Genomic DNA, 14,957 nt, shown 5'->3' with positions numbered 1-14,957 from the left:
AGAGGGACAGTGGTGTTAGGGGCTGTAAGGTGCATCTCGGAGGATGAGGGAGTGCTGGGCAGACCCTGGGCAGAACAGTGAGAGTCTGCGGATGAGAAATCAGGGTCCCCAGACTCCACGACGGGATCCTGGAGCCCTGGGTTGGGGGTGGGGGTGGAGGAGGAAGTGAGGGGATGTGAGAGGACCCTCCTGAGGCTAGGGGGGGCGTCGTCCCAGGGCTTTACTCCCCACCAAGTTGAACTACACATAGGCTCAGACAGACTTGCAGCCCATGGAAGGTGTCTCTTTGTTTACCACCTGACAGGGGCCCGATAGGGGTTGGGGGCTCATCCTTGTCTTGCCGTCTTGGCTACCATGGCTAAATGAGGCTTCCCCACTCAGGGGCCAGCAGCCCCCTCCCTGGCCCTCATGCTGCACTCAGAAGCAAGCCAGCATCTCTCTCCAGGCCCCAGCTCTTGGGCACGGGCGCCAGGTGGGGCTGCCAGAGCTGAGAGGTGCGGCCCCCTCCCCAGAGCGCTCGCCTGACATAACCTATTAGTGTTTCTCGCCTCAGCTGGGTCCCCTAGCCAGCCTCCCCACCTAGGCCAGACTGTACAGGTCCTGCTGACCCTCTTCTGGGCTGCTTTGCCAGGGCAGGCTTAGGAGCCATGGGATGCCCAGGAGGCACTGTGTCTGCTCACCCCTCCCCTCTAGGCTGGGCCTCCTGGCAGCTGCCGTGGTCAGGTGGGCTTGACCCCTGACCTCTGCCCTCTGTGGCCGCCATGTTGTCCTGGCTCAGAGTCCAGAGCTGGGGCCACTGTGCAGACATGGGGATTGAAGCTTAGAGGATGAAGGGCTTTCCTGAGGGCCTGCCCTTGGCCTCCATCCTTGCCTCTCAGCCACATGTCTAGGGCCTGCTGGGAGGGGTGGGGAGGGGGCAGCCCCTTATATCGAGGAGGGGCTGCTGCAGGGTCTCTGGGCTCCTCTAGGCTGTCCCACCATAAGGGGCAGATGCGCTACATGGAGGGATGAGGGTCAGGCCCAGGGAGGGCACCTCCTCTGGGCTCCGTTATGAAGTCTTTTCCCAGGCACCATGTGGAGGCCCCAGCCTGCAGAACACCAGGTCTGAGATCAAGCCTGGGCCATGGGCTGCTCCCTGCTGCTCCAGCCCTGCCTGGCCCTGCCTGGCCCGGCCCAGTCTCCTCTGGGAGCTGCCATCCCTGAGATGGGGACACCGCACCCCACCCGGGAGCTGTGAGGAACTGAAGTGGCAGGTAAGGGGCTTGCACTCAGCCCGCATACGGGGATCATGCGGTGAGCAGAAGCGCCTCTTTTCAGCTTGGTGGCCGAGCACCCAGGGTCAGAGGCTCAGCAGTCAGCCCAGGTCATTGCCAAGTTGGACTCCTGCGCCTCCACTCCCCACATGGAACAGCACTGCTCGGACTAGGGGGAGGCTGAGGGGTGGGACCTCCAGGTCAAGGCTGCCCCCTCTGAGATTCTCCTCCCGGGGCTGGACTGTGTTCCCCACCCCGTGGATCCTGCCTCAAAGGTCGGGGCAGCGCCTCCTCCCGCTGCTCAGCCAAGGATGTCCAGGTCACTTGATTGTGTGGGGCCGAGAGTGTCTGTGTGGGGGCAGGGAGAGGCAGGCCCCTGGCCACAAAGTGCCTTCCCCTACACTTGCCAAGCTGACTGTGGTCTGAGGGACCTCAGACTTTGCTCCCTTTGGGGGTCCAGCCAGGCCCGGGCTTGCATGACCCTGGGCAGGTCCCTGGGCTCTGTCCCTGCTTATGAAACGAGGCAAGAGCCTCTGGGTTCTGTAGCTCCTGAGTCAGAGTTTTTGTGAACCTTGAAGTCCTCTCAGCCCTGGGGCCCATGGGCTGGGGTTGGGGGTGCTGGAGAGGGTGTGAGTAGGGAGGCCCCTTGGCCCAGCCCCCAAAGACCCAGGCCCCCGGGGCCCTGGTGCTTCTGCTGGGCCCCATAGCCCTCTTGCTCAGGACATACACATCTGGAGCTGTGTCCTGCCCCCAGCCCAGGCCCACATCTGGAGCCGAAAGCCGGCTAGCCGGCTAAACACAGAGCATCTGGGTCCCAAAGAGCCTGCTCCCAGGTTAATGCAGCCCATCTGGGCCCCTGGCTGCTGCTCCGCCCTGTCTCCATGGCAGAATGCCGGCTGCACATCTGGAGGGCCGGAGCCCTGTGGTCATCCTGCCTCACCCCAGGCCCTGCTGGGGCCAAAGCTTGCGCTGCCTGGGTTCCCTGAGGCGGGGGCCCTGCGTGCAGAGGGCTCCCTCTTCCCTTCTGGATAACACAGCTCAGAGAGCTTCTCCTGGGGGCTGCCTTGGGAATAGCTGAGCTTTGACACAATGTAGACACATACCCCCTGCCAGGAGTGGTGACAGCTGTCACTCTGCACCAACTCACCCAGCAGCTTCTTGGCATTGCTTGAAAGAGCCTCTAGGGCCCCCAGTGTTGCCTGCCTGTCCACCCCCTCCCAGGGTGTTAGGGTGCTGCAGGGTGACCAGTCGCCAGCTGTCAAGGGGACTGCACGGAGTCCCCATCATGGAGCGCACCTCACACAATGTGCCCCTCTTTTACTCCCTTCTCTGCCAATAGCTGTGCTTGGCAGAATGGGGCTTAGATGTCTCCCCAGAGGCCTCAGCCTCAGAGAAAAGATCCTGAAAAAGCAGGTGGTCTGAGGGAACTGGGGCTGGTGCACAGGAAAGACAACCTTGGGGCACGAAGCTGCTGGCGCAGAGACCCGCCATGGGGTAGCTGGGGAGGGAGGCAGGTCTGGGTTGGAGGAAACATTCAAGCTGTGGGAACTGGCCAGCGGTGGCCTGGACTGGTTCTTCCTCAGTGGGGAACACTACCCTTCTGACCTCACTGGGAAAGTGGGACCCTAATGAATGAAAGCACATGGCAGGCTCAAGTCATTGTGGTAGTGAGCTCCCCATCTCAAGGGGATCCCAACCGGCAGGGCTGCTTACCTTCAGGAAGACGGCAGAGACTATTCTCACAAGGAGACCAGAGCAGTGTTAGACAGCCTTCTAGCACTTCACTCATGCCCTATAATTCCAAGTGTCTGGAATGCTGGGATGCTGGCTTTTGAGACTCTCAGCCTCCTAGGAAGGGAGGGACAAGTAGCCGTGGAGGGGAGGCCAGATATTTGGCATGGAGGTGGCGGGGGTGAAGCAGGGAGAGAAGGGCACTGGGGATGCAAAAGTGTTGCCAGCCTGTGGTCTGGGTTGAGGGCTTTGCTGCCTCCCCGCCCAGAAACGCCTCAGCTGGTCCAGCCTCCAAGGCCTGGGGTGTGAGCGCACAGCCCGACGATTCCACATCCTGTGGTCGAGCTTTATCAGAGCATCACTGGCCCCAACTGAAAGGAATCCTTTAGTACCGTAGTCTCCAGCCCGGAGGCCCTGGAGCAAGAGGCAGTTTAGACCGCAGAGCTTCATGCCTCCTTCTGCACCCCCTTACCCATGGAAAATTTGACTCAACAAACATGCAAGACGGAGACACAAATAAAAAATAACGAGGGCAAGCATTTATTGAGTCTTCACCCTGAGCTGGATACCATTCAGAGGACTTGTATTAACTCGTTCCAGCCTCCCTGGAATGAGGTACTGTTGCTATTACTAACCCATTTTACAGACAGCGAGCCTGACACAGAAGGTTCGCTCAGCCATTGGATGGTAAAGCTGGGATTTAAACCACGTAGTCTGCTTCCGATGTCTGTGTCCTTAACCACTGCTCCTCACTGCTGCTCTGCAAGTGGGGTGGGTGGGGGTTCAGAGAGTAGACATAGAGAGGGACAGAGAGAGAGGAGAGAGAGGTGGCTCTTAGGCCCTGAGGAGTGACGCTGTCGTCCCTGGCCCAGGAGGAGAAGCAGACCAGCTGAGGTACAGGAGCCATCCTGTCCAGTCCCCCAGGCCTCCAGGTGAGGTGTTGGGTAGCCAAGGGCAGTTCCATGCCTTGCCAAGTCAATCAGAACAGGCTTTGCCAAGGCCTGTTCCACTGGCTCTTCTGGAAGATAGGAATCTGGGGCTGCTGGGCTCGTGAGGGTCAGCATGGAGCCTACCTGCCCTGTGCCCAGTGTCGTGGGGGAACATCTGCTTCTGAAGTGGGGGCACTGTCTGAGGGTCCCTCAGAACTTCCAGGGCTGGGGCTGGGGGTCTCCATGGATATGAATATGGTTGGGGGGCTTCGCTCTGTCTGCCTGTCGCCATCTGAGCTACCAGAGGAACTAAGCAGACGGAAGGAGGAGAGGGCATTCTGGGGCCATGGGCATCATCTTTGGACAGCTCAGACTAACCTTCCTTATTCCACTGGTACCTTCTACCAACATCTTCTACCCTGAGCCCCTGCCCGTCTTTGGCACGCACATGGCAGCCACCCTTACTGGGTACTTCCTTTGTTCTAGGTACCACCATGAGGACCTGCCCATGGTGTCATATCTCACTCAATCCTCACAACCATGGCAGGGAGGTGTTATCATCATCTCCACTTGACAGAGGAAGAAACTGAGGCTCAGAGAAGGTCAGTCACTTCTCCACATGGCTGACAAATGATTCAAAAGCAGGCCTGTCTAACCACCTCTCCCCACCTCACTGAGCCCCTAATTCCCACCCATGCCAGGAAGGTTGGGAGGAAACCTCCCCCCACTCCCCAAACTCCTCCCAGAGCCCCAGCTGGATGCCTCCATTCCTTAGCTGCACTGGCTTCAACAGGGCTCAGCCTGGCCTTTGGAGGCTGGCCAGGGACCAAGGAGGAAAACAATGGGAGAGAAAGGGAGCGGAAACCCTCTGGAAGTGAGGGGGGAGCCAGGCCAGCAGGGGGTTCTGGGCAGGCTGGGTCCCTGAGTCAGCGGAGCAGGGGGCAGCGGTGGGGATCCCGGTGCCCCAACCACACTTCCTGTGTGCGTTTGAGGTGCTCTGGCCTGACCCTGCATGGGGACACCAAGGCAGGAAGGACCCACATAGGTCCTGCCCTGTGGTCCTGGGGGTCTTGGCTCTCTCTGGGGTCCCAGCTGGAGGAGAAAGTGGGAGAGGCTCTGGGAAGACCCAGATGATCTTGACTCTACACTCTTGAGGTTGGTAAGAGGAAAACTCTACTGGTTCAGCCCTGACAGCTGCTCCTCCAGCCCCCGGGCAGGCTGAGGACGTCGGGAGAAGGGGAGGCAGGCTCAGGAACCGCCGTAGGCTGCACACGGGCCCTGGCTTGACCTCCACAGGCTCCCCAGGTGCACTTCCGGTAGCCCCTCCTGGCCCCTCATCCCAGGGTACCATCCTTTGATATCCATTATGTTATTAACTTGGGGGAGAGTCCAGGTAAGTCTGAATCCAGGCCCCTTCTGCTACCACTTGCCAAGGTCCCAGTGCCCAGATCAGCTACTCTGTCCATCCTGGTCCCCAGGACCTGGTCTCTCTTAGCCTCACTGCTCTGGTCAGTAATCCGAGTGCTCAGGACAGGAGACTGGTTCTCAAAGTAGACTTTGAACACCTGTGACCTTGCAGCCTTGCTCACTCAGGGCCATCACTCCAACCCCCAGGATGGCAGGGTCCAGCCCTGGTCTAGGGGTCTGGGCTGAGCTAAGGTTTCCACCTGTGACTCTGGACTATCAGGTCTGCAGCCCCCGTCAGCTGGTCTGAGGGACACCGTGGCTGGGGGCTTTGTCTCCAGCCCCTCACCTGGGGGTGTCCCTGCCTTGCTCCCCATCCCAACAGCCCCTGGCCTCACTGCAGGTGCATCTCTCTCCCTCTGGGAACTGCTGTCCTGTGGGCCCTGTTCCTTCCCAACCCTGGGAAGGGCCCTTGGAAGTGGCTTTCACCATTGCACCTGGAGGAAGGAGATTATTGATCATAGATGCTCAGGGTGTTGGAGGCCTGCCTGCCTTCTATGTCCGCTTGGGGGGCCCAGCTTTCCCTCTGTTTCCTTCCTCTGAGCCGAGGATTGGTATGGAAGGCTTTGACCACACTCCCAATCCATCAACATGGTGAGTGCCTCCTTGGTGCGAGGCCCTTGGGGCCTGGTACTTGGAATGAATCCTGGTTGTGCTGTTAACAGTTTCCCGTGCCTTGGAGCATTCACTTCCTGCCTCTGGCCTCAGTTTTCCCCTCCAAGGAATGGGGCTGGACTTGTGATGTTGACGGTGCCTTCTAGCTCTCGCTTGGATGAAGCCCACCTCCCACCCTATTGTCCAGTGTCCCTCACCCACCCACACTCCAAAGGCCACAGGGTGCCCCGACCAGCCCCCCAGCTATGATTGTGACAGTCTTTTCAGTGGGCCTTGTCACTGACCCACTGAGGGAGGGTCTTCCTGCCTCACTCTCTCTTCTGGGCCAAGCAGCAGGGAGCATATCAGGGAGCAAACCCTCCCAGACAAACCAGGCCAGTCAACAAACAAGCGACCAAAACAACAAGGAAAGATTACGAAACTCAGATTCAGGGAAAGAGGCCACTCCAAGCCTCTCTCCAGGACAGGGGGCGGTGAAATTGGGCCAGGCCTGTGGGTCAGAGCCTGCCTGGCCCGGACTATTTTTGTACTGTCTGCGGGGTGGGGGGGGGCTGATGAAATCCCAGCTGCATTTCACCAAAACACTTTCCCCTTAAGCCCCGGCTCCATGTGGTGCAAATTCATTGTCACTTAACTCATCACTCAAGGCTCCGAGCCGCACCCCTCCCCCCTCCCAAGAAAGACAAAAACACAGACTCTGGCACGCGGGGCGGTGAGGTGGGCGTGAGGGGCTGTGACAGGCAGGCTGGCTGCCTTGACCTGAGCTGCCCCCGGCAGCCCGAGCCTCGGTCTTCCCGCCTCCTTCCATCTCAGCCTCCGTTTCCTCAAAGGCAGGCTGCTGTTCGCGCCCCACTGGGGTCAATCTGGGAGCCTGGGGTCACTGACTCCCCTCCCACACTCTCCACTCCACTCTGGAAACAGGGAGCTGATGAGCCCAGAAGGTCCGTACGCAGGAATGCCCGGAGGTCACCCTGTGGCCGTGTCACATGGGCGGTGCACCTCAGGGCTGTGGGGATTGGCCGGGGAGGGGGCAGGGGGGAGCAGACCCGATGGGAAGGAAGGGCTTCTTCTGGGAGGACATTTCAATCTTTATCAAACGTGGGGATGGACCTCTGCTTTTACAAATTGCGCTAACCCTGTGGCTTCCCGAGCTGGGTGGCCATGGCCGTGGGTGCATTTGGTGATGGGGCTGCCCAACCCATCCTACCCGCACGTGCCCTGATCCCTCGAGCCCTTATTTTAGCCAACCCCAGAATGGCATTTCTCAGGAGGAACTTCAGCTGGGGCAGAGCAGGCCCCCATCTGCCCCCTTATTTCATTTTGGGTGTCTCTCTCTCCCCCTAGACTGTGGGCCTCTCCAGGGCAGGGTGGGGGCTGATCCACCCCAGATCCCCCGTGCCCAGCGTGGGGCCTGGCCCAGAATCCAAGTGCAGCAAATGCTTGTTGAATGAATTAATACATTTCTCAAATCACATCAAAGTGCTATTTACATTATCTTCAGGCCAGATTAATCCAGAGCCACGGCTCTCCAGATAAATGTTGATAATCTGGCTTTTGTCTATTCTGCAGTCAGGGACAGAGCTCCCTTTCTGATTTGGGGAGGAGGGAAAGCCCCAGTCCTTTGAGAGAGGTGACCCCTGAACTCCCCTCTCGTCTCACTGGAGATGCCTATGACCCCTTTTGCTCTGGTGACCTCTCTGCTGGGCCACCCTGTTAGCTTCGGTTTCTGGTCCCCAGACTGAGAGGGCAGCAGGGTGGAGCTGCAGAATTTTGCTTTCCTGGGCAGGGTCAGGCAGTTCCTGAAGCAGTGGAATTGTTTGGGTGCAAACATTTCCCTGTATTGTCTGGCTTCAGAAGGCAGCCAAGAGTCCAGGCGGGAGGGAGGGAGTGGTAACAGGATTTTTCTTCCTTCCAACCCTAAGAAGACAGGGGCCTCAAACCACACAGGTGGAGGGTTGGAGGGGTCACCCCAGGCCCCGGGGGATGCAGAGGAACTAGAAGGAGACAGAATGGGGAGCCCAGCTGGGTAGGGCTGGGGAGTCAGGTGGATTGGTCTTTGGTTCAAGTCCAGCCAAAGGATGAGGCTGTACCTGCCCCCAGGGCTGCGGGGAGATGCTGTCATTCCTTTGCAGCCTGGCTGTTCCAGACTGCCCTTGGTTTTCTCTTCTATGATGCAGCAGAGTGCCAACCTCCCCTCTTGGTTAAACTTGCCTCTCCTCTGAGGCTCCTGCTCGATGACACCGTTTCTGGGGTCAGTGGCTCTGAAGATGGGGTCTCCTGGAGGTTGAAAGAGGGATGTTCATGCACTGTTACTTAGGTCTCGAAAAGTGCCTGAGTTACAGATGGGAAAGCTGTAGCTCAACTGGTACCTGGGAGAGGGAGAGCCCAGCACTCCCTTTTGCCTCAAGGCCACAATGCCCAGACCACCTGGCCATGTGGGTCTCCAGGGTCCCTGCTCTCTTGGCATCAGGGCCTTTTAATAAAACTCTCCCCTGACTTCTGCTTTTCCTCCCTGAAGTTCTGGAAAGAAGTTCTTCTGTGTCAACATGGCAGTGAGCAATGCCACTTTGCATTTTGGGTGTGTCTCCCAAGTGACGTTCCACAGAATGTAGTTTTGGGAGGCAAAAAAAAAAAAAAAAAGTTCTGGATCTAATAAGCTGGGAAACACTGCATTTGACAGTCAGACAGGCTTCTCTCTTGCAGGACTTCTCAGAACGTTTAATTGTTAATAGGGACTTTGATTTACCAAGGAGGGGGCCTGGTATGCATTGTTTCCAACACTTCTTTGATACAGGTGCCATTTTTCCTCATGACATCTTTTCTAGGACAAGTGGGACATACTCAGCCATGCAGGTTTCGAGGACACCTCAGGAATTCTTGGACTTGAAACATCAAGTAATCCAGCAGAGATGGTGGCTGTGGGTAAAGATGCATCTTTTTTCACGTCAAGTGGGAAATTACCCTTTCAATGTTGGAGGAAGTTGGCCATGGAGGTTGCCTGGTGTCAAGAAAGTGTGGAGCTCTGACCACGTGATTTGTCCTCTCTTGCTTGACACTGAATGGAGAAGAGCTGGCAGGTGGACAGAACAAGGAGGTAAGGACAGACCTTGCTCATCTCTCTAACTTATTCTGAAAATATGAGTCATGATTCGGTCAACTGTGACCAAGATTGGGCAAGACCCAGGCAGTTGGGAAGCTGGGAGGATTTCACTCATCAAGCTGGTGTGAAGTTCTGGGAAGGGCAATCCTAGCTTCAGGAGCGATCTGACTCCAAGACTAGACTTTGGGATGAGCTACCAAGACTCAGAACGTGCCTGGTTCTCACCATGAAGCTCCCTGTCTCCTCCTCACAGCTGGGGTCCCTGGACTCCACTGGCAGGCTCAGCTCGGCCCCAAACTCAGCAGCCAGGCCTGACCTCAGTTTAGGGCATTTCTGAAGGAGCCAAGTTCAACGTCCAAGTGATCAGTATCCAATCTTGTGTCCAGTTCTAATAATGGAGGCTCAGTTTGCTCCCAGGGCCCTTCTTGTCAATTCTTCCCCAGCATAAGAGTCCTGAATTCCAGCCATGTACCAGAGACATTCTTACCTGCCACTGGATGTCCCTAACTCTGCCTTCATGCCTGGTTCCCAGGTCCCAGATTCCGGATGCTACATCCCATTGACCTGCTGGTCCCCTTCCTCCCATCAACTCTGGCTTGTCCTCTTTGTGTTTGCCTGGGCCCTAGGCCCACTGGATGGGCTTTTTGCAAGTGATGTTGTCTGAAAGCCTGCTCCACCTCAGAAGGAGCCCAGCTGGTCAGCCCTTTCCTGTTCTGGTCTGCAACTCTCTTGGACACCAGATGGGCCTGAAAGAACTGTTCTACTCAAGCCTGGGGATAAGACCAGGCCTCTTGAAACATTCACTCACTTTGTCATTCAGTCAATTACTCATTAATTCTATCAGTGTTTGTGGGCTTAAGCAAGGTCACATTCTAAGTCAGCAGTTCTCAAACTTGAGTGTGCAGCACAGGACACTGCAGGGCTTATTAAAACACAGATTGCTGACTGAGAAGGCCTCGGTTGGGACTGATAATTTGCATTTAACAAGTTTCCAGGTGACTTTGATGTTATGAGTCTGGGGACCACAAATTTAAAGATGCAGGTCTAAGCCATTAGCAGTTAAGCCCACAGGTGGGCTAGCTTATCAGGCCATTGAAAGCAGAAGCTCCCTCCCACAAGGGAGGTCTGGACAGAGTAAGACTGTGAAAGGACCTGGACATGAGGAAGGAGAGGGGAGACATACAGAAAGACAGACAGAGGCCCATCGAGCTAGCTGGGGGCGCAAAGGATGAGTCTGTCTCTTTCCTTGGCTGGGCCAGCCCCAGAGGTCAGGGTCTGGGACAGAAGGGAGGCAGGCAAGTCTAGGAAGTCTGGGGCCATGCTGAGCAGAGGCTGGGATTTGACTATGGGCCTAGTGCACCTGACCTGTGGGTCTGGGAACAATGGCTGGGCTGGCGTTGCCTGGCCTGCTGCCTGGCACATCTCTGTTTCCCTTCCCCGCTCCCAGCTCCCCGAGCTCTCCTCGCTCACTCTTTCTCTGTTGGGCCCATCCTATCCGCTGGACCCTGGACAGCACATTCCTTCGTGCTGATCTTTTCCCGGTGCTGCAAGCGCACGTTCTCACCGCGAGGCGGGAAGGGAGGCCAGGGACTGGGGCGATGTGGAAAGTGGCTCAAGTGGGCCTCCCTGGGGCCCTGGCCCTGCGTTCAGAGACCACAGGGCACCTGGGGGGGGAGGGGTTCCCCAGTACCCAGCCAGCCCCGAGAACTTGGACCACTTTCTCCCCAACACTGTGTCTCCTACTGTTAGGTGAGGCCCAGACACAGGGGGTCCCATGCACAGCCACCCTCTGTAGAGTGTGGCCCTGGTCCAGCTGGCCCAGAGAATGGTCTTTTCCTTCTGGAGGAAGGCTCAATGCCATAGAGGCATGGCCCCTTCTGGAACAGGCCTCCCCCTGGGTCAGGCCACCATTCCTGAAAATCCTCCATGCAGGGGGACGTATGCATCCAGTGTCTCCTCCCGGGTGCCCCTGCTCAGCCTTCCTTTCTTCCCACATGGTCACCTCGCACAGAGGCAGGCAGGCTGTGAACCCTCCTCCCAATCCCACACCCCTCAATTTGATAAACCTAAAACCAGGCAGTGAGGGTGGTGCTGGCCAGTGTGACACAAGTGTCACTGGCCTGTACTGCCTCTCTCTTCCCCATACCTGGGTGGCCCCAACATTCAGGGGGACCTGCTGCCTGGCCTGGCAGCACAGAAGGGGGGCCGCTCACAGCCTGGTCTCCCTGGCGTTTTTCCTGGATTATTTATTGTTGGGCCAGGCCTCTGCCTTGGGGGTTAGGTTCAAGATTCGATTTGGGGTCAGGGTCAGGATCAAAATTTAATTTGGGATTAGGAATAGGGTCAGAGCTCAGTCTGGGCTGAGCTCAGGGATCAGCCTGTGTTTCAAGTTGGAGTTCAGTCTGGGAGTGGAATTGGGGTTCAATTTGGTGTCAGGTTCAGTCTGCAGTCATGGTTGGGTTTAGCCTAGGGTGGTTGTTGGGGTCACTCTGGGCTTGGGGTCAAGGCTTGAATTGGCATCAGACCAGGCCCTCAGTGTGTGGACCTGACCCTTGTGTGGAGCTGACTGGGGCAGGTTATGTGTTAAAATCGATCTCTGTCCCCTCCCCTTGTCCCCCTGTCCAGCCCCTGTCACCAGCTGCTCCCTGATTCCTGAAACCTCATAAAGGGGACCAGAGGCAGAATGAAGGCTGGGGCCAAGCTTGGTGGGTGGAAAGGGCACTGCAGTCTAGTTCTTTCTTTAGCAAAATGTGCCCTGATGCCTGGGCTGGGCCCCTCAGCCCTCTCTGGGCCTCAGTTTCCCTGTCTCAGAAGCTCACTGTTGGGGAGTTGGACTGAGCCACAGAAACATGGAGCTGACAGCTTGGGCAGCTATGTCAAGAGGACTGGAGCTGGAAGGGTGGGTGGGGGGCCATTGTGAGAGCTCTGGCCTGGAGGGAGGGACTGCCCTGAGGAAGAGGGGCAGCAGGACAGACCCCCCTGGGAGCCCACTGGGGGAGGGTCTGTAGCCCAGGAGGCATCTACCATCCCTTAGTGGATGGTGCTGCCTCTGTAGTCAAAGGGCCTCCTTCAGAGTCTCCCAGACTACAAGTTTGGCTTAAATATTAGGGCTCAGGACTGGGGCTGGTGAGGGGTCCCATCCTGGCACTGGACTCCAGATGCTCCAGCCCCTGGCACCTGCCCGGTTAGTGACACCTGCCTTGCCCATCAGCAGGGCCCCAAGCCACCCCAACAAGCGCTTTGCACACAAGAGGACAGGTCAGAAGAGCAGGGCCGCACTTGGCCTCTGGTCTTCCTCTTGCTCTCTCAGCTCGGCCCCCTAATCTGGCCTCCTCCTGTCAAAGCCGCAGACACAAAAGAGAAGCCCCGATTGACGTCAGGCGAAGCGCCCACAGGGCCTCTGTCTCTCCCAGAAATTTGGCTCCGGTGCCCAGCGTGGATGTCTGTGGTTTTTAAGAGGTGAAAATGGCCTGTAGCCCTGCTTCTGTGTCTCCACCAAAACCTGGCAAGACAGGCGGTTTGGGGAAAGGTGGGCTCCGGGGTCCTGGTCTTCCTAGACCAGAGTTAGGCTGGACTAATGAGCCCCTTTCCCTCTCTGAGGTCCCCTCACCCAGCCGCCTCCCTCTCCCCTGCTTCCCACTCACTTGCAGACCCCGGCATCCCACACTCTCCTGCTGCACCCCCCTACCTTCCACCACCCTGGGCCCTCCTGCCTCTTCTCCTTCTTCCCAGCTCCTCTCTACGGCCAAGGCCCTGATCTTCAGGGTCCTTGCTGATGCCCACTGCCCAGTCCCCCTGGGAGCTACCTGGCTCATGCATCTCTGGGTGCTGCACCACCCCCTCCCTGCCCTCCACCTCACTCTACACCTGCCCCAAGCCCGGACATAGTAGGTGCTCAGTGAGCCTTCGCTGGCTCAGAATGGATGAATTCCTCCTTGAATCTATCTTCGCTCATGCTTTGCCTCGCTTCGATGTGGATATTTGAATCGCTGATTTCTGGGAACCATTCTGCGCCACAAGCAAGGGCTGCTGGGTGGAGCCCAGGGAGCCAGATGGTCGTTGTGCCCTCGGTCAGCGTGACCTGCTCCAGCCCCAGGGGTGGCCCCTCTGTGCAGAGGGCTGTGATGGCCAAGCTCCCTCTGTGTCAGCACCTGGTCATCAGTCCAGTCCTGCCTCCCAATGCCCACACTGTGGAGCAGAGTCCCTCTTTTGTCTTCGAGGGTTCCGTAGTCTGGGATTCATGTGGAGAGAAAAAGCCTCCATCCCTGATCTTGCTCCAAGACTTCTTGACTTGTGCTGCCGCCTCACAGCCACTGCCGAGCTGTTCGACCATGACTCCTTCCGTGAGCCAGTGTTCCCCAAGCCATGGTCAGTCTGACCACAACCCTGCCTTACTTAATCCCTTTGGTTTCCTATCATGTATGGAATATGGTCCAAGCTGCTGACACTACCACCCACGCCCATACTTTCTATCCTCTGTCCATTTATTGCTTGTCCAGCTTCTGCCAGGACTATTCCTATCTCCAAGACTTTACCTGTCCCCTTCTCTGGACTTATGTCCCAGCTAAGCCAGGGGCAACCTGCATCCCTGCCCTCCCAAGGTGCCCCACTAGAACTTGAGGGCTCCTAAATCTGGTCAGTATCTGGGAACCCTGGGCTAGTCCGAGTGCTGAGCCATGAGTGTTTGAGCTAGTGAGTCACTGTGTGACCTGCCTGGGGCCAGCATCCTTTGCCGCCATTGTATTCATGAGACCACCGAGGCCTGGAGAGGGGGAGGGACTATCCCGAGGTCACATGGGCAATATAGCTTACCCTCTGATTCTTCTTTGCAATTTTCCTTTTATTGATCTATTGCTGTCTCTACCTAGGGTCACCTGAATGGGCATCACAGAGGACTGGACTGTTGGGAAAAACACCTCTTCCAGGAGGCCTTCCTACTACTCCCCCACCTCCTGGCCAAGGAAACTGAGTGCTGACCAGCTGTCTTGGCATCAGTTGCCAGGCTTGGTACCCATGAGCATCCTCATTAGAATCTCACCTTCACCTCTGGTGCCCTCTGACCATGAGCAAGCCTTTGTCTTTTTTTTTTTTTTTTAATCCCAGTTTATCTTTTTATAGAATGAAGACATTGAACTTGCTGATTTTTCAGGCTCTTTTGTGGAATTGGGGTTTGGTCAGGCAGGCTGAGCCCAGGGTCTTGGTGGCCTCCTGCTGTCAGGACAAAGTATAGTGGAAAGAACTCAGAGTGGGAGGCAGCAATCCTGGGTGAGAATCTGCATCAGCCTCTCAATAACTGTGTGGCCTCCAGCAAATTCCACTCTGGGCCCTCATTTCCGAAGAAAGGGGGAAACGTGCCAGGCTTGGCTTCCTTCAGGGGTTATTAAGTGTAATCGTGGCTTTGAAGGTGTTTGCTGCATTGAACTGCTCCATGCAGGTGGATGTGTGGGCTTGGCGGCCCATAGCGCTCCTCCCAGGGCCCAGCTCAGGGAGACCGGGCAGATGATACCGCGTGGCACCCTGCCTAGGGAATGTGGCAGGTGTCTGGATGCTGCGTCCCCAGGCGACTTGTGCGGGCAGCATTCCCGGCAGCTCTTGCTACGTTCCCAGCTGGTCCCCCTGTCAGGGTAGGGCTCCCCCTTCCCCGCTGATGGGAGGGGTGGGGGGCCACCTGGCACTGGCCCAGCCTGGCCGACCTCCCACCCCATGTTTTGTTCGCAGAGTTTGGAATGTCCTGGGACGTGGAGCCCGGTTCCCTGGGGAGACATTGGTGCCATCTCCTTGATCTCATCGCTGGACAGGTTTCTCCCTCATTCCAGCTTGGGACTTGGCAGGCTCCCAGCTCTAGCTGCTGCCAGTACCACTCCG

The 14,957-nt window shown here is 57.3% G+C and overlaps 1 non-coding gene across 1 annotated transcript; it reads left to right on the top strand.

The window, feature by feature from the left end:
• The first annotated feature begins 1,017 nt into the window (after positions 1-1,017).
• On the top strand, positions 1,018-14,159 carry LOC105089731 (transmembrane protein 270). Its single transcript, XR_010377618.1, has 4 exons — positions 1,018-1,253; positions 4,400-4,515; positions 8,818-9,086; positions 13,961-14,159. It is a non-coding gene; the product is annotated as a transmembrane protein 270 (transcript).
• The last annotated feature ends 798 nt before the right edge of the window (positions 14,160-14,957 follow it).

Source organism: Camelus dromedarius, chromosome 24 (genome assembly GCF_036321535.1).
Source record: "Camelus dromedarius isolate mCamDro1 chromosome 24, mCamDro1.pat, whole genome shotgun sequence".
Lineage (NCBI taxonomy): Eukaryota > Metazoa > Chordata > Mammalia > Artiodactyla > Camelidae > Camelus > Camelus dromedarius.
The sequence above is the reverse complement of the archived record's forward strand: the minus strand, read 5'-3'. Positions and strand labels throughout refer to the sequence as shown.